At 44.4% G+C, this 24,498-nt stretch overlaps 1 pseudogene; it reads left to right on the top strand.

The window, feature by feature from the left end:
* The first annotated feature begins 2,651 nt into the window (after nt 1-2,651).
* LOC8043569 lies at nt 2,652-23,312 on the top strand (annotated as a pseudogene).
* Nucleotides 23,313-24,498: the final 1,186 nt, after the last annotated feature.

Genomic DNA, 24,498 nt, shown 5'->3' with positions numbered 1-24,498 from the left:
TTATTTGCTGGTTTAAAAATGATATACTTAGTTGTTTTTTGTACTTAATTGCAGACGATTTATTTGCAATCATATTGATAATTTCGAAAGATATTCATTAGCCAACTTCTCGACGCACTTTTTCGTTGCGCCAGCAAAGAATATATTTGTGTCGTCTGCATACATATTAGTTCTGGGGAACCTGGTATTGCCGTAATGTCATTAATGTACACGAGGAATAATAGAGGGCCTAAAATGGAGCCTTGAGGAACACCAGGTCGTATTTTCAATTTATTAGATGAATGGTCATTTATAGATGCATATTGATAACGATCTGAAAGATACATCTTGATAACGATCTGAAAGTCTTTCACACCGAAAGACTGGTTACAGAATCATCGAACATAACAAAACTTGAGTGGGTAGTAATTAGAGTTTTCTGTTTTCAGGTAAGATAAGCGGCTGTACCATATACTTTGTTTCCTATTTGTTAACGCATAAAAGGTAGATCCGGAAAGGGCTGCAGCGTTTCTTTTCTGCGCTTTTTATTTATTTCTTCGCTTGATTTTTCCATTATATTCTAGGAGAATAGCTTTCTTTCTAAGAACAAAGGTTGAAAAGCCTGTCAGTTCACAGTTCTCCCAATGACTAAGAGTAGGAAAAAAGAAAGACATGTTCCGTGAGGTCACGTGACCCCCGTGAGGTAACGTGACCCCAATGACGTCACGTGACCCCGGTGACGTCCCGTGACCCCCGTGACATCACCGCATGATCTCGGTGATGTCACGTGACCCCCCTCCGATCACGTGACCCCGGCGATGTCCTGTGACCCCATTGTGGTTATGCGACCCCCTGGGGTCACGAGACCTCTCGGTTACGCCGACGGTGACGTCGACGCCGACGCTGCTCGGAGGGAGCAGTAGCAGGCACGATGAGGAGGTGAAAAGGAGGGAAGAAGGGTATGCCCTCCCCTCAGTACCCTTTCCTCCTCCTCCTCAAGAGCTGCGCTCTAATTCGGTGTTGCAGGGAGTTGTGAACGGCTTTATGATATTTTTGTTTTTTTTAAATTTTGGCGTGGGTTAGACGGGGTAAATTATGGGATATTGACACTTCACGTTTTTGGGTATATTTTGGGCTGGGCAGTTTCTTTGGTATTCCTTATACTAGCCCTTACGCAATTGCCCGTTCACTCTGTATTGCCAGCAGGGTAGACACTATGCGAGTTTTAAGTCAATCGTCTCTCCGGTTAGGGTCACGTGATTACACAAGCTAAAGGAGGGAGAGCACGGCGCTTGTCTGAAAACCAAGGACACGCATAGCATCGACTGCACAATAATCTCTGGGTTAAACTCTTAAAGAACATACCTGTGTTGTCTGATGGTCCCAACGAAAGCCGCCAAACGGCTGGAATGTATAACCCTAATATAGCTAAAGCCATAGCTAAATATAACGAAAATTGTCGAGACTAAAGACAATGGTTTTCAAACGTTTTATTGTCAATTTTTTACAAACCTAAAAAGCACGTGAAATTATATCTCAATTTTCAGATGCGCCGCATTTTTGTGTACATTATGTCACTTGAGAATTTTCTGGAAAAAGCTTTAGAAGGATGAATATCTGTACAAGACTGACTTTCTCTTCATAGGTTTTCAAAAGTAAGTTAACAACACATCAAGGCGACTCTATTTTTGAGCCTGGGAGATATGATCATGTAGTAAAAGAACAGGATAGATAGACAGTACAGTCAGAACACTGGGCGGCTCAAACCAAAACCCCCTAATATAGAAGGTCGTTACCAGTATCCGAACCGTCGTGTTGACATTTATCTCGGTATACTTCTTTCAAGTCCGCTATTTTCACCGTAAGTTCGCTGCAACCTACTCCTTGCTAAAAATTAACCGTTCTTCTACGGGCGCTTTTCCGATCATTTATATAATTAGGCAGCCGGGAGAATAACTTCCCCCAAATTATACCTGCAGTCGCCAGGCACTGCCTGTCTAGATTCATGTGACAACCGCAGGTTCAACACAGACTTTCTCATTTGCCCGGCGTTTTCTGAAAGCCCGTTTTGTTTAGCGTTTTTGTGGACACACATTTCATAGACACTTGTCGTCGACACTAAAATTTCATCGAAACTCTTTACGGGAATTGCACGCCGTGGGGAAATTTCAACGCGTGTGTATCCCTGGAACGCATGCCCATTGATCCAGTGTACCGAGCAAGGGGTCTCTCATATGTGCGGGGTTAGAGTGCGCTAAGCTTTAACCCCTAGGTTTCTAAGCGTGGCCCCTTTGCCGATATGTTCAGATGACGCCCCCTTTATGACTGTTTTTGATGGTAGAGACCAAGCTCCTATAAAATAACTACCCAAACATTTTGATTCTCGAAAAGCTCTCCGGGATTCTAAAATAGACAGACTGCTAACATGTGTGTGGAATTAGAGTACGCTAAGGGTTGAACCCTAGGTTCCTGAGCGTGGCGTGTTTGCCAATAGAGAGTTATAGTAGTCCGTTTTCGTGCGCCCGGTCCGCTCTGCGGAGGGCGGAGTCGCCACTGCGCATGCGCGGCCCGCTCTGGGTTAGAGCGTAGTTACCGCAGGGAGCGTACGTTCCGCTCTCAACAGCGCAGAGCGGGGGAAGGAGCAGTTTCGCTCTTCCGCTCTCCCCAACAAGATGGCTGCGTCCGATGATCCCGCAAAACGACGGACCATGCCGGCAAGCCTCAGGCTGCGGTTCACAGTCGACAAAGACCTCTGCCTTCTCCGCGAGGTTCGAGCTGTGTACCCTTTTGCGTCACCCGAAGGCTGGACTCTTGTGTATATCAATCTTCTAGTGGCCCTAACACGGGTCTTCACAATTCGGGCAATCCTGGACCGTGTGTACCTACTGTTGGGCTATTTCCGACAACAGGACACAACCAATTTGCGAAGGTAAGTGTTGCATTTTGGTCTCACCTTTCAGTGCACGCAAGAAGGTGTCTGTGTGCTTGCGTTAGTGCGTGCGGGCCTGGGTGTGTCGGCATGGGCGCTGGATTACACATGTACGCGGGCCGTTCGCGCGGGCCGTTCGCGCGTAAGAAAAGCCTCGCTCGCAAATATTTCAGAGCATAGATCGCCACGCCCGGCTGGAAAAGTGCAATATGATTTAGGGTAACCCACCATTAAGGAAAAACACATAAAAAGATCGAATGCGACAGCTGCCTAACTCGTAGCAAGTGTTTTCATCATATCACTCACTTCCCTGCATGCAGGGTAGCGTGGGAAACCGTTTATATTTGTTCAGTACTACGACAAGGCTGTCAGCTTTCCTAATACGCTGTGAGCGACCTAGCTTGCATCTTAACTTTGGCCTAATTTTAATGATCAAATGCACTAGATGAAACTAAAGTATGAATTGGAATCAAGAAGTGTTAGCTATCTAAAAAGAAAAGGGGAGTTGGAGGGTACACACATCGTACAATTTTGCCTTTTTAAGAAATTTTGAGTATGGGGCATGTTGCTCGATGGAAGGCACAAAGCATCATTCAATTCAATGCATAAGAAATCTTAAGGGTAAACTTAAGATTTCTTATGCATTGCATTCCTTCAACAAATGTGGGCCTACTGAATACACATTTGATAGATATTTTCAAAAATTTTATTACACCCAAATGAAACCCAAACACTCGTAAGTTCCATCATTGTCGGGGTGAATAGCTGATGGAATCAACTTTACTTAGCTGAGAGTTTCACATATTTTTTTTTTTTGAGTGTGGATTATTCTTTAGTTATTCAACCCGGTACAGTGAGAGTGACAACGCTAAATAACACAGGAGAAATCAATATTTTAAATCATCCTTTTCATTAGGTCTGGAGCGGAGGAGCAGTGTGCAGAAAAATACCGGCTTCTCCAGGAGATATCCGACCTTGCACGAGAGTTTGGACACCGACCGAAGACTGCACCAATGAAGGGGCGCTCAGGAGCAACCGCCTGCAAGCGCAGACCACAATCTTCAGCTGCTGCACAGGTACGAGCAGCGAAGGCAGCGATGGATGCAGCCGTGGCCCGCACCGCCCACTTGCCAGTGCCATCAACGTCAGCGGTCGATGCAGATGAGGAACCAGAACAGTATGCTAATAACACACCTTATTCTAGCAGGAAATGGAAGTTCATTGCAACTCATTCCTGTCTTTACTTAGTTATGCATTTTAGAGAGTGAACTTTCGCAGAATAAAGCATGTCCCAGCAAAACACAAAAGGGGTTTAGGTTGGTTAGGTAGAAAGTATTCTCCTAGAAGCTTCTGGATAGTAGCCAATGTTTCCTGAAAAGGTGGTGAAAAAGGAAACCCTCTTAGCAAGCTATTAATGGTCACACTGAGGCTTCTGGGAAGTCATTTTCGAGAGGTGTGGATGAGGACGACACAACAGGCACGTAGCCAGGATTTTTTTTCTGGGGGGGACCCGCCCATGACAAAATGCTGTATGATGGAAGGGAGGAGAGGAGGTCCCATCAAGATGGAAGATTTCGGGGAGGGGGAGGGGCGAGCCTCATGCCTCCCCCCCCCCCCCACCCCTGGCCACGTGCCTGCGACACATTAATGTACAACCTATGCAACATCATTGCACTCTCTGTTTAGTCTAAGCTCTTGAGCTCCCACTTCACTCTTGCTCGCTCCCTCTTCAGTTATTTGCCAGCCTATATAGCCGAGGTACTCAAATATATATTAAGCCCTTGAGTTACAACACCTCTCCTGAGAGGCCGAGAGGCAGCCCTACTTAGCTAGCTATGTAAAATATGAAGCAGAAATGCTACAGATTTATTTCATTTTACTGTTTTCTTTCTACCATCCCTAGACCGTGGTGAGGGGGGTTCACCAGCGTTGAACCTCCTCATGCAGGCTCATATGAAAGATGCCGAGAGAGAGAGGAAGAAGATAACTTGGTAGCCCCCCCCCCCCCCCCCCCCCAAGCCTGTCAGGAGCCCTGACAACGCCCCAAGTGGTGCAGGTACCAACGAGAACCTGCCACTTACACCCACACCGACGTCCAGACCTTCAGGTGCCAGGCGTAAGTGAAGAAACATAGTTCAAATTACAGTGCCGAATGTCACCAGTAGCTTTACTATCATGAAAGGGACCAAAAAACCACTTATACATTTAATTGGCTAGCATACCTTCCTTAACCCTATTAGAAAACCCCAATATAAACAGCGTATTATGGATATTGGTAAACAATATCTTTTTATTGTATTGCAATACAATATAGACAGTGTATTGGAAAACATTACATTTATTGTATTGTATTACAATAAGGATTTGTTATGGGATTCCAATATCCATAATACGCTGAAAATATTGGAATCCAATACCGTATAAACCCTTATTGGATCCCCATGTGTCGTATGGGGATCCAATAAGGGTTTACGATTCCAATGTACTCAGCGTATTATGGATATTGGAATCCAATATATTATATCGGCTACCAATAAAACTATATACGAGTTGGAATATCACGTTCAGCGCAACATTTCTCTGCAACCTAGTCTCTTCTTGTGTGCATTTCTGAGTGATAAATTAAACAAATGTTGCTGTTGTGAAATTGTGAATAAAGAAGCAAAACACTGGACTTATCCATACCAAATATATTTAACATATTCCTGAACTGGAGGATCTGGCATTGACTGCAAAAGAAAGTTAATTGTTTAGGACTCTCATTCAAAAACTTGATGTTTGAAAACAGAATGTGAAATCCTCACCTTAATGAAAACAGCACCTGCCAGCTGTAGTTATATAGAAACTGCAAAATAAAAATTTGTGATTAGTTCGCGACAAGTAGCAATCCTTCACCAAGCGGGTAGATTCAAAATTATGTCTGCGTTTGATTGTGGAAAAATAAGCTTCAATGCCACTGCCACAGGTCATTCTGAGCTCGGTCAATTAAATATATGTATCCGCTCGTCTGGCTTCACTATTCCTGCTTCGCTCCTAACTAGAGTATCTGGAATGCTCACCTTTGAGGAAAAACGAACTGGTGCTTGCTTGCTTGCTTGTAGGCCGTGGAAACTGGAAAAGAGATTTGTGGTTAGTTGCGTCCAAGTAGCAGTTACTTTGAGTAGCCACGTAAAGTACACTAAGTCTGAAAGATTCAAAATTACATGCGCGGGACATAGATATCCTCTTGCGACGTAACTGGGCACGTGTCAATGTCGCCCGCTTGTATCACAGAAAAATAAGCCTCAATGCAGGAGCTCCCAGTCGTTCTGAGCTCCGTCAATTAAAAATGCTGTACCGGTCATATGGCTTCAGTATTCCTCCTTCGGGAATCTGGAATTCTCACCTTTGAAGAAAAGCAAACTGGGACCTGCTAGCTCTTAGGCTGTGGAAACTGCCAGAAAGATTTGCGATTAGCTGCGTCCAAGTATCAATTTCTTTGACCAGCCACCTACAGCACACTAAGCCGGATAAATTCAAAATTACATGTGCGTGACATAATATGCCTCTTGTGACAAAACTGGGCACACGTTTTGTCGCCTACAGCAACACTGAAGCCAGACAGACAAGAGGTACGGCACCTTTAATTGACGGAGCTCAGAACAAGTAGGGACGCTTTCACTGAAGCTTGTTTTGCTGCAATACACACGTGTATTGCAGCAAAACAAGCTTCAGTGAAAGCGTCCCCAGTCGTTCTGTCAATTAAATATGCCGTACCGCTTCTCTGGCTTCAGTATTGCTGCTTCAGAGCAATCTAGAAAATCTAGAATCCTCACCTTTGAACGAGAATGAACTGGCGCCGGCTAACTTGTGGGCCATGGAAACTGCAAGAGAGGTTTGCGATTAGTTACGTCCAAGTAACAATTTTTTTGGGTAGCCACCTACGGCACACTCAAAATTACATGCACGGGACACAGATGCCTCATGCGACGGAACTCCCGTCATCCTTGTTTTCTGTTAACTGTGCTCACCTTCACCACTCGCCTCCAATTTCTGCGCTACTTCTTTAATCTCGATTCCCTGGTTCCCAAAGGCCATGCCATGGCTTGCGCCAGTCACGGATCTGTCAGCCCTGCGACTGGCGCTATTGTGGCAAAGGCGCCACAGCACCTGGCGCTTGATGTGCTCTTTCAATATTTTGAGCATGGCTCAAAACAGGTGGATGGGTGTCTGGTATGCCCTTTGCTTATTTGCGGATCGTTCCGAATCAGAGGGTAGGCACTTCTGCGACCTGGACGCATGCTCGGTATTTTAATATAGTTGAAACCGAACTCTGCAGGAATCTTGAAACATAACAAACATAATGTGCACGCCAAAAGGCATAGCAAATGAAACACACACCATCTATCTATTTTCGTTTCTTGTCCGCAAGAAGCTGTCGTATATGTAGCCTCCCTAGCTTAAGCCGTTCCTCCCTATTGTCCCGGTCGGGTCTCGTCCTGATGAATCGTCGGTGGAGACCTGAGGAGCGGTCAACATCAGATTAGACCTTTTTGAGACAGAACCATATACTTGCTAAGAGGAAGTACACCCAAACGAATCTCAGGCATGTCATTTATAGTGTGTTTTAAATTGAGACGAATGATATAAAATGAGACGTCAATACTGACGCACCCCTTTTGCGAACCCAAAATTTTGAAGGCCTTGTCCCCCTCGCTAGGGGGACAAGGCACATGAATCCCGACATGTGGATGAAATTTTTACCTTAACATCCCGACTCAATGCCCATCCCTGAATATTCGACCACCACACTTATAGAAAAAAAAATATTTTTTTTAGAAAACACCGAGTTATCTACCACCCCTACAAACGCCTGAACCAAGCATACTCTACCGTGGCTTGTTTGCTCAGTGCCGCCCCCGAGTTAATTCGGGCTGACAATGTTTTTTTTTTTTTTTCAAATGGAACCCACATTCTTAGTTTTGGTTTGTCTTGTAAAAGCAGGTGGATACTTTTATAAAGCTTCCTCCCAATGCGCTTCCGAGTCAACATTTTTGCAATGGCCAACCCCCGGGCTTTGATTTTGCGCTCCTTGATGAATGCTGAAACTCATATAGGCGGGCAATAGCTCGCCTTGAAAATACTTGCTTTTGGTGGCCGAGAACAAACTCGTGTTCCTGATTGGCAGCCACTTGCTCCCAAGAATTGCTGCATATATCCTAAAGATTAGTCTAACACACATGCTTTGGCCGGACAGAGACACAAAAGCCTGAAACAAGGCCACTATACAGACAGGAAATAGAGTGTCTGTGAGGAATGAAACGCACAACTCAGATAGGCGTCAATCACTCACCTTGAAAACACTTGCCATGCGCGGCAAAGAGCAAACTTCTGGCCTTGATTGGCTGGTGCTTGCCACCAAGACCTGCATGTATAAGAAAGAACCTGGTCTTAGTCAAACTTGGGTGTTTTTGCAGAAGAGAGACAACAAAATACTAATGCAAGACCACTACACATAAGTTATGGCATTCAAGAGGAATGAAATACAAAACTCATAGGCGGGCAATAGCTCACCTTGAAAATACTTGCTCTCGGTGGCCGAGAACGAACTCGTGTTCCTGATTGGAAGCCATTTGCTGCGAAGAATACCTGTAAATATCCTAAAGAACCCAGTCTTAGCGTAACACAGATGCTTTGGCCGGACAGAATACAAAAGTCTGATACAAACCACAAAAAGCAGGAAATAGTGTCTGCGAGAGATGAAAAAAGACCCAAGTGGAGAGGCTCGTTCTGTTTCACGTTAGTCAAATAGTGTAGCTCATTTTGCTAAAACGATGCATATTTGCTAAAAAAAGTATCTATATTTTGCCCCATTTAGCAGAGTTTACTGCCAAGGGTACCTGCACACCAGAATAAGTCAGAATTAGTCAGTTTTCTTTTTTCTTCTTTTGATGAGCGACAACAGAATCCTAAACAGATGATGAAACAAAATATGAACACAGCAAGACAGGCTAGTTTGCCTTGATGCAAGCACAGTGCCTCGGCCAACCAAATGAGGTTCTATTCTTTATCACTTGTCATATTTGGTGGGAATAGTAAAGTAAATGAAAAGAAGGCAATCTCTCTTGCAGCCGACAGCTGCAAACAAAATTCATATACCTCGATGAACGACCTGGAAATGAAATTGGGTGGTGGCCAAGTGGTTTCAGGTGTCAAATTTCAAACTTACAGACTGTAGTTTTGGTTCAAGTCCTCCTGGTGTATATTTGTATCCTTATAACTATATTTACATTGTTTTTTTTGTATTTTTGAGGCACAAGTACTTAATTTATACGCTAATTCACCTTTAGGAGCGTTTTAATTACACTCCATGCCTTTCTAGTGCTCGTAATTGATTCTTGGTGAAAGCGGTCTTAATTTGTTCTTTTCTTGCTGTCGCTGCTGCTTGCTTTCTCACCTTTAGAATGCTGACAACTCGACACAAAAGTAATGAAAAATGTGTTTAAAATGTCATGAAGATCAGCATTTCCAAGCTGTACCCCTGCTTCATGCCCCGACCATGCCACCATACCACAGCTGAATGCAGCGACGAATGGTCCCAGGTTTGTCACCCAACCGTTTTTTGGGCTTACGGTGTGGCGCGACTCATGCAGCACCTATGCTTCGCGATGAAGCCAGTGAGCGAGGTGTGACACACTAGAGCTCTGCAAGCCACAGCTTTACAGCCTGCAAAGCGTGGGAAGATCCCTCTCCCTTTGCAGAGCTGGCATTAGCTCACCGAGAAGCTATTGCAAGCACTAGAAAGCCACAGAGTGTGAATAAAAGCGCCTCTGAAAATGAATTAGCGTGTAAATTGTGCATCTATATGTTAAAACTTAAAAAAAAAGTATATATGTATATATATATATCTATTTAAATACTAAAAAAGGCAAAAAAGAAAAAAAAATGTTTCCAGGTGGGCTTGCCCCAGAGCTCCACGGCCCTTGAATTCGGGTTCCTTAAAGCCCGCTTCAGACGGAACAATTTCGCCCAGCAACTTCATGTCGCAACACCAGCAACACGGGCCGCCCGCGTTCACATGCAGCAACCGAATTGCTACGACTTGCCATCATCATCATGAAATTTTATTTTTCTTACAGTATTTAGACACACAGTTATATCCTAAAAACATGTTTTTATATCTTTAAATTGGGCTGAGAATACTAACTCGTCTTTTTGAAACAGTTTATTTTCAAAAATGATCCATTTCAAACCAGAACTAAGTCCTCAGTTCTCATCATCACAACCACAGGGGTGTCACGTGAAAATATTGCATTCCTGATTGGCTGCTGCCGCTTCAAACATCTCCGAGTAGTCAGAGTTGCTCGTCCGCTTCGAGCTGGACCCAATCTCAGCAATTCGTGTCGATCTAGGGAAAACTAGGGAACAACCCGCCAGCAGGCCCAAAATTGCTGGAAAGGTTGCCCCGTCTGAAGCGATCCTATACTCTGTTTCATACATAGAGTGCAACGCAGTCAAAGCTGGCGCACCGGTTTGCATTGCTGACCGTGCCTACGTTCGCCCCATAAGATAGTGCGTCCCCTGCAGAAAAATCTTAAAAAGTCGGAAAATGTGCCTCCTCGGGGCTAGTAACTGATATTGGCGTTATGATTTCAACGGAGCACAAATGTTTTTCAAGAAAAAGGAAAAGATAATGTAAACCACCTTAAATTGTTTTCGTGTTCATCCGTGTGGCAGCCGCTGTGGGTTTTCGGGTTGTGTGGCACTGGCTGGTTTTGAGAAGATGGCGTCTTACGCAGCAAGCTCAAGTACCTTTCCTGCTCGGATGTTTTCGAAGATTCGTTGTGCGAAAATCTTGAAAGAGTGCAAGCAGATGATCGCCAATGTGTACGGGAGTATAAGAATACATTCCCCGGAGAATTCGGTCGTGAAGTCCTGGAGACGGACAGTAACGACACTGGAGTGTGCCCTGTACTGTCGTGAAGTGCAAGGCGCAGTGCCTATCTGGCAAGGTGGCGTCCCCGAAGCAAAGACCTCGCAACGTGAAAGTTTCGAGCACGGGGACCGTCAAGCATGACGAGTTCACACAGAACGCCATTCGCCTGAAGGTGCATCGCAAGTGCTCCGAGAGGGAGATTCCTACCCTTGACAGCTATTTCAAAATAAACTGTACAGGCCACAACTATTGTCGATTAACGTCTTATTATAAATTTTGGGACAAGGCCGCTATCAGGGCGATTCCTCATTCCACGCTGCACGAAAGAAAAATATAACTCGGTGCTGGAGGCAAATAAGACTTGCAAAGCGGCAGACCAGATGGTAGAAATCCGGCCTCTCGGCGACTTATAAATAAAAATCAAGAAGGAGGAACTGAAATATGCACTTCGTCAATGCGCACAATCTTGCACAAAAAGTATGTCTAAAAAAAAAAAAACCAAAAAGCTTTGCGCGTAAAACGGATTCAAATCACGGCCACTGAGACGTCAATACCGCCAGAGCAGCGCCTTCTACCACTCGTGTCCACGAAACGCGCGGAGTAACACTTTTTCTATTTTTTCATGCACACCACTTTAGTACCTTTGACAGCGTTGCACGCTAAATATGAAATAGAGTATAAGACACCCTATTGTCTGGTACAGAGACAATTTATGAACGCTTGGGTGTTTAAACGATCTACTACACATTTTACAGAAATAAAAAAAAAAACATTGGGTGTTTAAACGTTGTACTACCCTTTTTTCAATAGAAAAAAGCAACAATAAAAAAAAAACACATTTCAGAAAAAAAAGTTAAGGAAACGGAATGTACCATTATGTTCAGTGAAGTTTGGTGACAAGACTCGGGACTCGAGCAGGAATGCAGTTATCCTTGGTGTGACCCCATGAGACTGTCTTGCTGCCTTCGCTGGGGTTTATCCAACTGAAGTACCTGTACGAAAAGTAGAACACATGTGCATAACACTCATTATTCACAAGAAAATTTGTCAATGTCCAAAACGACCCATGAAAAAAATTATGCGAGGAATTTTCAGGCTGCGTTGGCCGAGTCACCTCTCGTGGGAAAAGTTTCATAGCAACTTTAATTGTAGTGAACAGTTATAGGGTATATTACGAACAAAGTGCAATTTGGTTTTGTAGGAAACTATAACACACAAAACGACACTTGAATGCAGTATGTTGAGGTACCTCTAAACAAACTCCAGGGTTTCATGGCGCCTCCTTCAGATACCTGATGTTGAACATGAAATATGTGCACCAAGGAGTGAGCAAACAGCGACTTCAGATTTGTCTCTAACACCAGCGACATGTCGACAAGGAGTGCAACGTGTAGAAGGTCGTCTAGAAGTGTGCCAAGATGAAAAAGCAAGATGTAACGATATCAGGGCCCGTTTGCTCGAATCTGGTTAACTCTAACCGCGGTTAAAAGTTAACCGAGTTTCCCTACCTAGGTACCTCCGAGTACCTAGCCGCGTTCGACAAAAACTCGATGCACAATTTCTCCGTGTTTTATTATTATGCGGTAGCTCCCGCCACCTGCCGGTCGAAGAAAACAAATAGCCTTTTAGGAAACTTTTTCGCTAGTTTTGTCTTTATTAAAAAAAATAAAACCGACATCTTATCGTAGTGTTTCTTATTTTTTTTTTCGTAAAATATATATATATACTTCAAAACATCATAAATATTTTGATGCATGTATTGTTTCGCCAAACACAGCATAAGTTTACAGCGTTGATTTCGGTTCTGGCAACGGTCTTTATAGATTTGTCGTTTAGTTCACGTATCTTGCAACGCACGTTTTCCGCGCTTTAATTATCAGCTGATTATCACTGTTTGTCTTTTCTGCCGTTTTCCCAACCGACCCGCCGACTCGCCCGCCGACTGACTGACAACTGATTTGCGGACGGATTGGCGAAGATAAGGAACGCAATGTCGACTGTGACGCGACGCCGACATCGAAGAGAGCGCGTGTTCGCCCAGTACGCTGTTGTGATGAGGGGACGGCAGCGTGTGTTCCGTGACCGCTTGAACCCTTTGGAGGGGTTCGACGAGGACGAACTTTAGGAGCGCTTTCGATTGGGTCGCGCGGGCATTGTGTTCCTCGCCGACCCACTGCGCCCGGACTTGGAGCGGCCGACGCCTCGCAGCCGCGTCCTCTCTGCAGAGCAGCAGGTCATTGTCACCCTGTAGTTCTACGCCACGGAGAACTTCCTCATCACCGCAGGGGACTACATCCCCGTGCATGTCTCCACTGCTTCGCGGACTGTGAGGCGGGAGACTCTGGCCTTGTCACGTCGTGCCCGAGACTTCATAGGGTAAGTGGTTTGGAGCATCACCTGGCGCGTCCCCATACTAGGCGCATGTGCATGCCAGTTTTCCAAGAAGAAAGCCTGGGCCTAGATTGCTCGATGAGCAATCACCATTATTGCAGAAACCGTTTGTATAGAAATTTTGGTGCGTGAATACCCGAGTTCGTTGAAAGTGGTCTTCTCAGCACATGTATTCTGGAATTTATTTACGGCGCACCACCTGTGCAATGACCCTTCAGTTTTTGTTTCTTAAGCTGTAGACTTGCTAGCATGAATATCTGCCAGCGTATCGATCCCCCCGTTTACTGGTACCTCCCTAACAGAACATTAATAGTGTTGCTTCAGCAGTCGATATGTGTTTTTTGGTTATGAGCGTGACATGCAGACCAGTGGACTGAGCAGTAAAAATTACACAAATCAACTGGAGTGTACAAAATGACTCCCTTAGTACCGATTATTGGTGCAGGTGCAAATGTAACGAAACTACAAATAAAGTAGGAGTGCACATATTTATAAACAGCCTGGTTTCTACACTCCCCACTATGCACTTGGTGCTACTGAGCTAGTCTTGCGGCTACTGAGTACTGTCATTGTGCGGACAAGATTGTTATTGCCCGCTATTGATGAAGATGAATGATAGGTGTGTTATTTCTAAGCATGTGATCACAACGACAATACCATCGCTTTTAATGTCATAGTGCTACAGACTGACTCAAATTCATCTACAATGCAGGTGGCCAGGTGAAGCTGAGGGTCATGCCTTGCAACAGGCCTTCTTTGAGGTCGGTGGGCTTCCTTCGGTCGCGGGTGCTGTTGATGCCTGGAAGCACCCACGACTCTAGGATATTCACAGAGGGCTCGGCGTCAGGCAAGCTGGCCGATGGCGTTTACGATGGTCTACTGCTTGGAGATAGCGGCTGCACCTGGCAAGCTATGGCTGATGACGCCCTTCTTCTCTCCATCCTCAGCAGCGGAGGTCGCCTACAATGCGTCACATAGCACAACGAGGAGCATCGTGGAACGGTAAAGCCAGGCTATGCGTCCTTGTTCGACGCTTCAGGGTTTCGGCACCTTGAGGCACCTAAACTTTTTCATATGGTTGTGCCTGCACTTTACATTTGTTACCATTTTTATGTTCTTGCATAGAAGGCTACGGCTCCTCAGAAGCAAGGAAAGGAAGGCGTATCTCTACTCCACCTTATTTATACTGCTGGCTATAACCTACTGCCATAGCCTGTGTTGTTTATTCTAAGGTTCAACCATTTGTCAGCTAACTCTCTATGTCACATTAATTATTCTATTTCATTCGCTCTTTTCTGTTTGTACTCCAGAATAGAAGTTTTCTGAAACATATCCTTCCTGTTGGTGCTGTATGACTGGGTTTAATAACCTACAAGTTTTTACTAGAAGTTCATACTTTAAAAAAAAAATAGCAGTTGTTAGAAATGCCTAAATGTAAAGCAATTAGAAAAAAAAGCAATTCTTGCGATGTGAAAAACAAATTACACATTGGCTTATGCAGGTCTTGTTTTTGGACAGTTTGAGTACAGACATATTCAAACATATCCTCTTAAATACTGCTTATCTCAAACTGCATTTTCTTTGCAGGTTTTTGCGAAGAACATTTTCATTATATCAGTGATGCGATTGCTGCGCCATTTGCCCCATACTGATGACCCTGCTACCTTCTGCTACATTTAACCAAAATGTGAGGAATTTGCTCCAACATACTGCCAAAACTTAATGTCACTTTAATAATACCGAAAATATAATAGCTCGGGCCTCGCTGCCCGGCCGGACCGTTATGATACGCTTACGCAAGTGTTCAGGTTTTCAAAACTTTTGATTATCGTCTCAAATACCATACTATTCGATCACATTTTGTATGAATGACAGACAGTATCTGGAAGTTTCGTAATAAGTTTCATTTTAGTCGTCTGTTTATTCTGGAGGGTTAGCTAGTGTCGTTGAGTGCGCTTTTCACCGTGCTCTGGTGTACTGCAGAGAAGTAAACACCGCGGAGTAGGCATCGCGATTTTGCATGTCCTGCTTCGCCGCAGCGCACCTCCGTGTTAAGCGGAAAGCGCTCCTCCAAAGCGAGACGCAACACAATTCCTGAATACAACTTCAGCTCGTAAATATGATAGATTGTGAGATCCTAGCGGTACCTTTTTCGAATTCAAGATTTAGTAAGGGTACTTCGGTATTGCAAGAACATTTATATGTGCTCTTTTGTATGTTTATTTATTTATGCCAACTCATCTGTTTAGCTATCAATTTTCTATAGGTGTGAGTAGATTAGAACTAAATTGACAAAAGCAGTGGATGGAATCTCGGGAAGAACCTGAACGAGTTCGGCGGGATTGTTTTTAAGTTTCGTTCACGTGCCGTTTTTGCTATGAAGTTCTACAGAAAAAATGTAATTTATGTTAATAATCAAATGACAAGTGATTTGCTTTTTATCTGAATTATAAATTGCAGTTTTATTACAACCTCTAGAACTTGAAGGAAGCATCAGTTTATGTGATCAATGTTATTGTACTATTGCAGTGGCATTCGGTACCTAAAATAACCATTCAAAGCAGTTTGTGTTGTGCTTCATCACTCACCTTCTTGTCACCTTGTCATGGTGCTTCTCTATGCAACTAAACGCTATAGTTTTGTGTTTGAGGGACTCCTGCTGTGCAGTTGATGCTAACAAAGGTTTGAATGTATGTGAGAGGGCAATGTGGACATTGACTTTTAGTTGGACAGGCCGAAAAAGTAAGCTTGACATAATGCTTACATTGGTATGAATAAAAATTAATGTGTGCTTATGCTACAGAAGTTCTTTTTGTTGCTCCGAAATTGACTTTTGACTGCTCCAAGAGCTGCACCAAAATGACTCGGACCAATCACATCACTGGTATCTTAACAAAATTTGCATATCATTACTATGTTAAAATATTCCAGCAAAAATATAAAATATTAGGCATAATACCATGTTTTCAATGGGCTGGAGCGATGATAGACATCACATGCCGACCACATTAGGTGCTCTTGTTAAATCGCTCCGAAAGGATAACAGATCTTGCTCTATTTATACACTGCGCAGGACGATAGGCCAGCTCAAGCGTAGGTTCCACTGCCTCTATGCTGAGTTGAGGATGCAGCAGAGTCATGCTGTGACATCACTGTCGCCTGCTGTGTCCTGCACAACCTGGCCAAGATATACCCTTGCAGCATGCCAAGGACTCTCCTCCCCGAAGAGGTTCCCGTCGAGCCCCCGTGGCAGCGGGTCGTGACGAAAGCAATGAGCCTTGGTACGCCATCATTAGCCAGTTCATCGGTTAAGCGTAAGTATACTAATATATTGCGCATGCTGCTTCGCATGGTCTTGAGTGCCAGTGCACTGTGCTGGCAAGGTACTCTCAATGATGTAAAGTCGTCAAACATACCTTTTAGAACTTATCCTCTGTGATACAATGTTCATATATAAAATTTTTAATACACTGTACATGGTTTAGTTATATTTCATCTCACCCGACGAAGGACTAGGGCCCATAGCAAATATACCACATGGTTTCAAACAGGCTCGTGATTTGACCCGGCGGCCTGTAGCATTGGACTTTTTAGTCCATCGTAGGACGAGACGGAGTATAGCAGATCTGAATCCAGAAATCTATTGACAGTTGCAAGTAAAATGAATTTTATTTCTCAGCAGCTGTGTTGGCTTTGTCATGTGTAAACAAATACATTCAAATTGCAAATTAAAAACAGCATAATATGTCAACGTTTACTCTTCTCCTAAATGTTTTTTTAACAGTTTGATTTACAATTCTGCACGCTGTGTTTCCAGTCCAATTAAAGATTTTTATAGTTATTTCGTTCCTCTAGTAATTTTTTGACTGATGGTAGAACTCCTCTGCAGCAGTTGCTGCTGCGATCGTTGCCGTGGCAGCTTGTTTAACCCTTTCTGTGCACCCCTTCTCCGGCAGGAGATTCGCTCCCTCCAGCTGCTGCTGCCTCTCTGTCTCCTGCAGGAACCGCTGTGAAGCCTCCCGGCACCAACGTCAGCTGTACGGCACATTCGTTGGAGCCCGCTGCACCGCCTCCTGTGGCAGACTCTCGTACAGCACTTCCGCTCCCAGAGGGACCAGGCTGTTGATCTATTCCCCTGGAGCTGCGACAAATGCATGTGTAAAAAGTGGTCAGCTTTTGTTCTTGTCAGTATGGGCAAAGAGAACACACTGTGCATAGCTTGTAACCCTGATAAAGATGCCGATGCTGGGCCAAAATGTATTTATACATGTGGGTGCAGAGGACAAAGTTTGCTAGCTAAGTTGGTTTATATACCGACATGCGGGCTTGAGGTTGGAGCACTGTGTCGTTACTTCTTGCACAATTGCCCAATACAAGGTGTAGGAAAATGCGCATTTGGTTGTGAAGAACATTTGCAGGCATGTGTTCATACACTTTCACTGCTAAAGGTTCAAATGCAGATGTGTAGTTATGTGATTAACAGTTCATAAAATTAGTGGTCACATTTCCAGTCAAATCTCGTTGCACTGTGCACATTGATAGGACAACTTTAAACATTACAGCACATATTTTCACTGGCATTGCTTTTACTTGCACAGGTTACCATCATGGGAGTCGTTAACTTCACAACTGGAATGAAGGTAGTGTTTGAGCCAATTTTCCTAAGTTGGTAAAACTAGCAACAGGATGGTTGCACTGTGTGTGATATTTTAATTTACATATTGAAAACCTGTTACAGTTAGCATAAAAAAATCCATTTCCACTTTGTTTCATTTCATTTTTATTAGATTATGGTAAACAGCTTTACGTCCTGATTTTTTCATTGCGTGCCGTCCTATTTCATAAATTTGTAGCTTCGGTAAAACTCTTTCAGCCTTGCTGAAAATAATGAGAAATGTGGTAGCGCTTTGTCTTGTCAAATCTTCGAGTGTACTCTGGAAGATGGTTTTGTGACTTATACTTCGACCCGCCTTTGAACATTTGTGGTTGAAATAAAACTGAAGCCAGATTCCCGAAACTTTCTTACGACAAAAGAGCTTATAAATTTATCTTACGACAAAGTTACAAACTTTTGAGTATTCCCGAAGCAAAATGTTCGGAAGTTTTGCACAAGTTACAGATTTCGTCGAAATTTGCGCAAAACTTAAAAATATTTTGCTTCGGGAATACTCAAAAGTTTGTAACTTTGTCGCAAGGTAAATTTGCTAACTTTTTTGCCGTAAGAATGTTTCGGGAATCTGGCCTCTGGTCTTTATATAAAAGTACTCCTCAGTAATGCTGTTCAAATGGCGACATGCCCATCTTGTTATCAACATTTCTCCTCGTCTTTTAGAGCTTCGCCTGGAGCAACAGTTCTGCTTTACTATGACCGGTTCCTTAGCACCATTTACTCGTCACACAATCGGGTCTAGAAACCAGTCACCTACTCTTCCGTGTCACCTATCGTGGCAACCAAACCCGCACAGATTGGGAAAGTCCTCGCCGATCGTCTCGAGGACGGCTTCGACAAGGGGCGTCAAGACATGGGGGTTTGGCCCAGCACCTATGAATTAAGGCATAGTAATTTCGTCTCGTCTACTACTTACTCGAGTCATGAGCAAAAACAAAGGAGGTGGGGTTCACTGTTCAACCAAGTATGTAAATGAAACTTTCATGGGAAAATCAAAATAAACAAATACTGCATGAGGCATTCTTTTAAACATCCAGTAACTGTGACATAACATTGCTGAAACTGTGGACTATGTAATCATGCAATTTTTACTTTCTTACAGTTTGGCCTGTCGGCCTCGGTTGGCCTAGACCATTGTGCTATAAAAGGGTGTTAATATTGTGTCCAAAGTTTTGGGTCTTCCACTAGAGCGGTTTTACGAGTTCCAGACAACCTGTGCCGAACTTGTACATAAACTGCAATAAATGGTCTTTTGATGCTGTAACACTGATTTTACTGCTGTTCTTAGAAGACGACAAGTCGACTCCCAGCAGAGGGCAAAGGTGCACGAATATACAAATGTCCACATGCACGTTGCTAGGTCTGATTGACCATATATTATCACGAAAGCAATGCAATATTTTTTTTAAATTTAAGAACACAATGAGCTTACCTGTGGGCTGTTCGTGTTTGTATAAGCGGTACAGCAATCTGGTCTTTAAAAGGTTCTTCGAACACTGCTGTAATTGGTCTGGGGTGCGCAAACAGTCCATGCCTGTCTTTCTGTTTGGGTCGTGATCGCAGCACTGAACTTCCCTATAATGTGATATTTTCGCTTGCCCACTACCCAAATTAGTTGTAATTGTTCATCCAATGTCCAATTCCTCCGCCGTTTCATGCTGATGCTTGATGTCGCCTGACTCATTTTCGATTTCAGATTGGTTGTGATCGTCTGCTACGTAATTATGTCTCTCCTTATAACCCTAACAAAACATCTAGTTATCCCAAAACAAAATAAATTGACGAAAGACAGGCGCAAGAGAAAACATGGACACTTTTTTCATGATAGAAGCTTTGTTTATTTCCCAGTAGTACAAGTCCGGCATCCGTGCCGGATATTTATATTGAGGTAACGGATATTTGCTTCCCAGGAAAGTTTTTAGTCTACATCTTGCCTTCGTTGAACCGTCTCCCGCTGCAAGGGGGTCGTCGGTGCTGTGGATGCGCTGCAAAGACAATACACGGCGAACTGTACTATAAACCAGACTCCGCGATTAGAGGCAGTTTTTCGGAGGGATTTGTTTCACTACCATGCGACTGCGGCTCAAGGTAGGTTTCAAAAGTGAAAAAAGAGAAAGCTGGACGTTGATTACAACACAAGATCTGCTGACATGACATTTTGATAGCGGTACGATCTCATAACTTTCTCGTGAAACATCGCGGCACTCACCTAGGTAATATATTTTGAAGATCCCGCTGACTCTACCATTCGTTGAAACAAGTCCACGGGCGATGCGTGAACTCGAACTTGACGTGACCAGTCAAGCGTAGCCCTGCTCCCACAGCACGCTCGCCGTCCGGCGGTGGGCGAGCTGCCGTCGACTCCGACTGTAGACTCGGTGTTGAAATGTTCCTTTCGTGGCACGAGGATGACGCATCTTCGTAAAAATAAATGTTCCCAAGCGTGACGAGCAGCCGAAGCAGCCATATTGTCTGATGCTAGGTACTATTTGACTCCGGCGTCCCTACTCTCCAGGTCACGTGACCTAAAATTCCCCCTCGTAGGGAAATCCGGTTAACCGCGGTTAGTTAACCAGCTTCGAGCAAACGGGCCCAGAATAAGATCACACCAACGAGGCACCATTATGGTGAGACAATCTACGATGTAGAGACAGTAATCGGGAGTCAACCGACGTACGGCCGCGATTTACTTTGCGGCAACTGAAATAAAACATGACAAAAAAAAATTGAAAATTATAAAACGCGTTTTTTTTTTGTTTTGTTTTTCTTACCTTATTTTTTGAGCTCAGCCGGTAGCAGAGCAGTTGGGCGGCGTCACGAAAATCTGACAGACTCGCTAGCTTTTCTCAACTTCGTACGGCGCCAGTCCGCACCACAGATGAATGGTCGGCACTCTTAGTCTACCAGGGAAAAAAAAATACGAGCTCAGAGCCCAGCGTCGATCGCGACTTTCGTAAAGAGAAGCTCCGGTAACACTTCGGCGACTCGCGAGCGTTAAACAACGCCTCTTCGAACGAGCCCAATAATCCAACACGTCGAACGGTTTGCGCCGGTAAGCACGCTGGGAGCCAGGGGGCTGGAGGTTCAATATCCGAAAGAGACGAGGCGCTGGTTTCTACGTCTATTTCGCACATGAGATAACAAGCCGAGTGATAGCTAGCTGAGTGTAAACACTGACTGAAGTTACATCAGAGTACACGCAGTCGAAATGACGTCTGCAACAGAGCACAGCCAGACGCTTTCAGCAGGGGACGCATGCGTTCAAATAAGCTGCGATTTCAAAACATCATGTATCCCTTCTGTCCTTCAGTGTTCACTTTGATCTGTGATCAAAGCACTCAATGCTGCAAGTAATAAAGTCATATATACGTACCTTTCGAAGCGATTGAAAGTGCGTTGGTTTCACTTGGAACCCACAAGCCAAGTGCGCGACGAACTTGACGAGCCGTTATCCGTCGGTCCCGCCATCGCCGCTGTCTCGCCGGGTTGGCGCGGTCGTGGTCGCTACGCAATGGCGCAATCGCGTAATCTCGGCGGCTTGGCTAGGCTTGGCTGGATCGGCGGATTCGGCCACTCGGCGGCTCGCTCAGCTGCTTGTCTGGCTCGATGGGCTACTCGCGGCTTGCTCGGCTCGCCTCCCTTCGGAATTCGAACTGCCTCCGAAGCTCGAGCGCTCGAGCTTTCGCGCGCGCGGGTTGACGATGGAAACTTTTCTCATAAGACGTGTCTGTAACGTACCGTTTGATGGCGCAAATGCACGTATTTTTCCCGCCGTTTTTTACAGTGTGTGAATCTTGCGAAACAAGCGACGAAGAGTGGTGGGTGAAATCTGCTCGTGTGTGGTTGCGGATTTTGTGTACGACGTAGGATTACCGAGAAAGATGGGTCAATATCGATAAATGTGCGGGTAAGAAGCACGTGACCTGTCAAGCCCATTAATCCTCATTAGTTTATCGTGCGAACTGACATTGTCACGTATCGCGTTCGATTTGGGTTCCAACATCGGTAACCTAACTTTTGTTGCATTAAAACTGCAATAAACATTTGTTTGAAAACGATCACTCCAATGAGCACGTCGTTATTGGGCTTTCTCATTGAAAGGTAGGTCGCGGGTGTCCCAGCTAGTTATTCTGAATGGTTTGGTGGTTGTCTAGCATTTCAAGCGCTCGAGGCTGTGTGTACTGTGTGCCGTACGTACACTTGCGCTTTCGATCAATGTGAATGTGTTTGCAACGCGGAACGTTTGTGTTCTGTGTGTATCCACCTCCAATATCGTTCTCTCTCGTATTGCTGTATGGTAACTCCTGCTGTTCTACAATATCATTCACGCGATGTCGTATATGTGGGCGTACCGATATCCACGTGTTGCTTCACGGGCGATCAAGACTGTGTTACGTATCCTCTTAGTCCGCGGTATATGCCGACGTAATTCATGTTGGTAACTTGGAATTCGTTCTGAGATTTATCCACGCGATATTGTATTCTCCTTTGGGCCCGTGATCGACGACCGATATTTATATATCATGTGGGGGCGCAGTATGTCCATGTCGGTCACCAATATGCACGCGGTGTCGTATTCTATTCCAATAACCGTAAGTTCTGTCGGGATATTGTGCTTCGATATCGTGTTGTATACCAATAACCGCAAGTTATATCGGGATATTGTGCTCCAATATCCTGTTGTATACCAATAACCACATACTATATCGGGATATTGTGCTCCGATATGAATTCCAATCGTGCGTATTGGGTTAATCGGATAGCAATAAGTTTTTATTGGTTTCCATCAACTTCATTGGAATACAATATTTCCAATAAGCCGAGTTCATATTGGCCTTTTTCAATAGGGAATGCTTGTTAAACTAGCAATAATCATTAAAAACTGAAGACACAGAACCAGGCTTTCTATCTCCAGCGTTGAAATGGCATTTCTGGTGGTATCTCAGAGCAGTGACAACTGCACAGTAAAATATACTCCTGCATCATCATATTCTTGACACAGTATTTTTTTTAACACAGGAAAAAGAAGGCAACAGTCGTCCGAGATGGACTTTCTTGAGCGCCGGTCAGAGCAGGAACTCGCAAGGGAAGACAGACGTTTTGCCCTCGACGAAAGGGACATGGCGCTGAGAGAGAAGGAAATGTCGGTGGAGCAACTCAAGTATCAAGATGCCAAGGACTGCGCTGAAGCACGGCCGGCTCTGGCGGAAGAAAGGCGGGCACAGGCAGAGGAGCGACAGTTCCAAACAGAAGAGTGAAATATTCAGATGGAGGAAAGGAGGAGAGCAGCGGAAGAAAGGCGATTGCTGGTTGCTCAGCCGTAGCTGTGAATTGAGCTCCTGACAAGACAAATTCAAAAGCAGGGTTTCAGATTTAAGGTAATACATGCTGCTAAAAATTTAGCCCGAATTGAAACACAGGACGCTTAACCTAAATATGTGACTTAACAAGACATTGTACTGATAGGTAAATAAATTATCCAAGAACACTTCATTATTGCACTCATTATCACAATGAACTACTGCAATATATATTTCATTCACTCCTCTTTATCACAGCTGCGACAAAACAGATAGCTACTACATCAACATAGCATCATCAGTATGTATGACTAAGTAAGACCACATTTTCTAAATATATAACTGGTTATAACTTATCACCAGCCTGCACTATCACACATTGCACAAACGGGAACTACGACGGCTATAGTTTTTTTATAGTGCTTATTGGTTGATATCATTGCTCTATCAATCTTTATTTAACGAGTGTTATTTATATATTGCGCCAACACAGAAATGGTGTACCGACAGTGATGCTGCAGGCTCGCACCCAGCCTACATGCAGCATGTCCAAGATGTTAAATAATGACATGCTTTTCAGTAAATAAGAAGAATCGAATATCCTTTTCACGATAATTACATCTCATAGCATACAGACTGCAAACACAGGCAGAACTTCATAAACGACTGACCACTCCAACCAGAGTTCACCACTTTTTCTGTCTACATATTAATGGGGCCCTGCCATCATTTTTAAGCGTCTACCTTTTTTGCGGTTTCCACGTCCCTCGGGGTTTGGGCAAGCCAGCGGGCACGGACAGAGTAACGGAATATCAGTGCGTCATATTTTAACCGGACGACGCGGAAACCTCCTCCACCTACGAAGGCGACCCGCGGTGCCGAAAGCGAGTGATATGTGACGTCTTGGGTCCTGAGCTTACTACTGGTCAAAGCCGCTAAAAGCTTATTTTTGTCGAAATACAAAATATAAGTGGCGCGAACCGTCTCAATTATTTGTAAAATTTGTTTTTGTTGAATATTTTAGATCAGAAAAGAAACAAATGCAGTTTATAAAGTACGGAAACAAGAAATGACCCGTCGACATACCCGCCACCAGACGGTGGAAAAGGCGGCGTATACTAGAAGGGTGTAGTGCGATCAGTCGCCAACGAGCGGCGAGCGTAGAAAGGTTCCCGATGTACGCGGCGGCGCTGCGGTCGTACGGACTGGAGGATCCGACCGGTTCCGAGCGTTCCCAAGGCCTTCGGCGAGCAGCGTTGACTTGCGGTTGGCCTTTTTGCGCTATGGCAGCGCGAAGCGGCTCCCGTTCTGAACG

This window comes from Ixodes scapularis, unplaced genomic scaffold (assembly GCF_016920785.2).
Source record: "Ixodes scapularis isolate PalLabHiFi unplaced genomic scaffold, ASM1692078v2 ptg000712l_1__unscaffolded, whole genome shotgun sequence".
Taxonomy (NCBI): Eukaryota; Metazoa; Arthropoda; class Arachnida; order Ixodida; family Ixodidae; genus Ixodes; species Ixodes scapularis.
The sequence above is the reverse complement of the archived record's forward strand: the minus strand, read 5'-3'. Positions and strand labels throughout refer to the sequence as shown.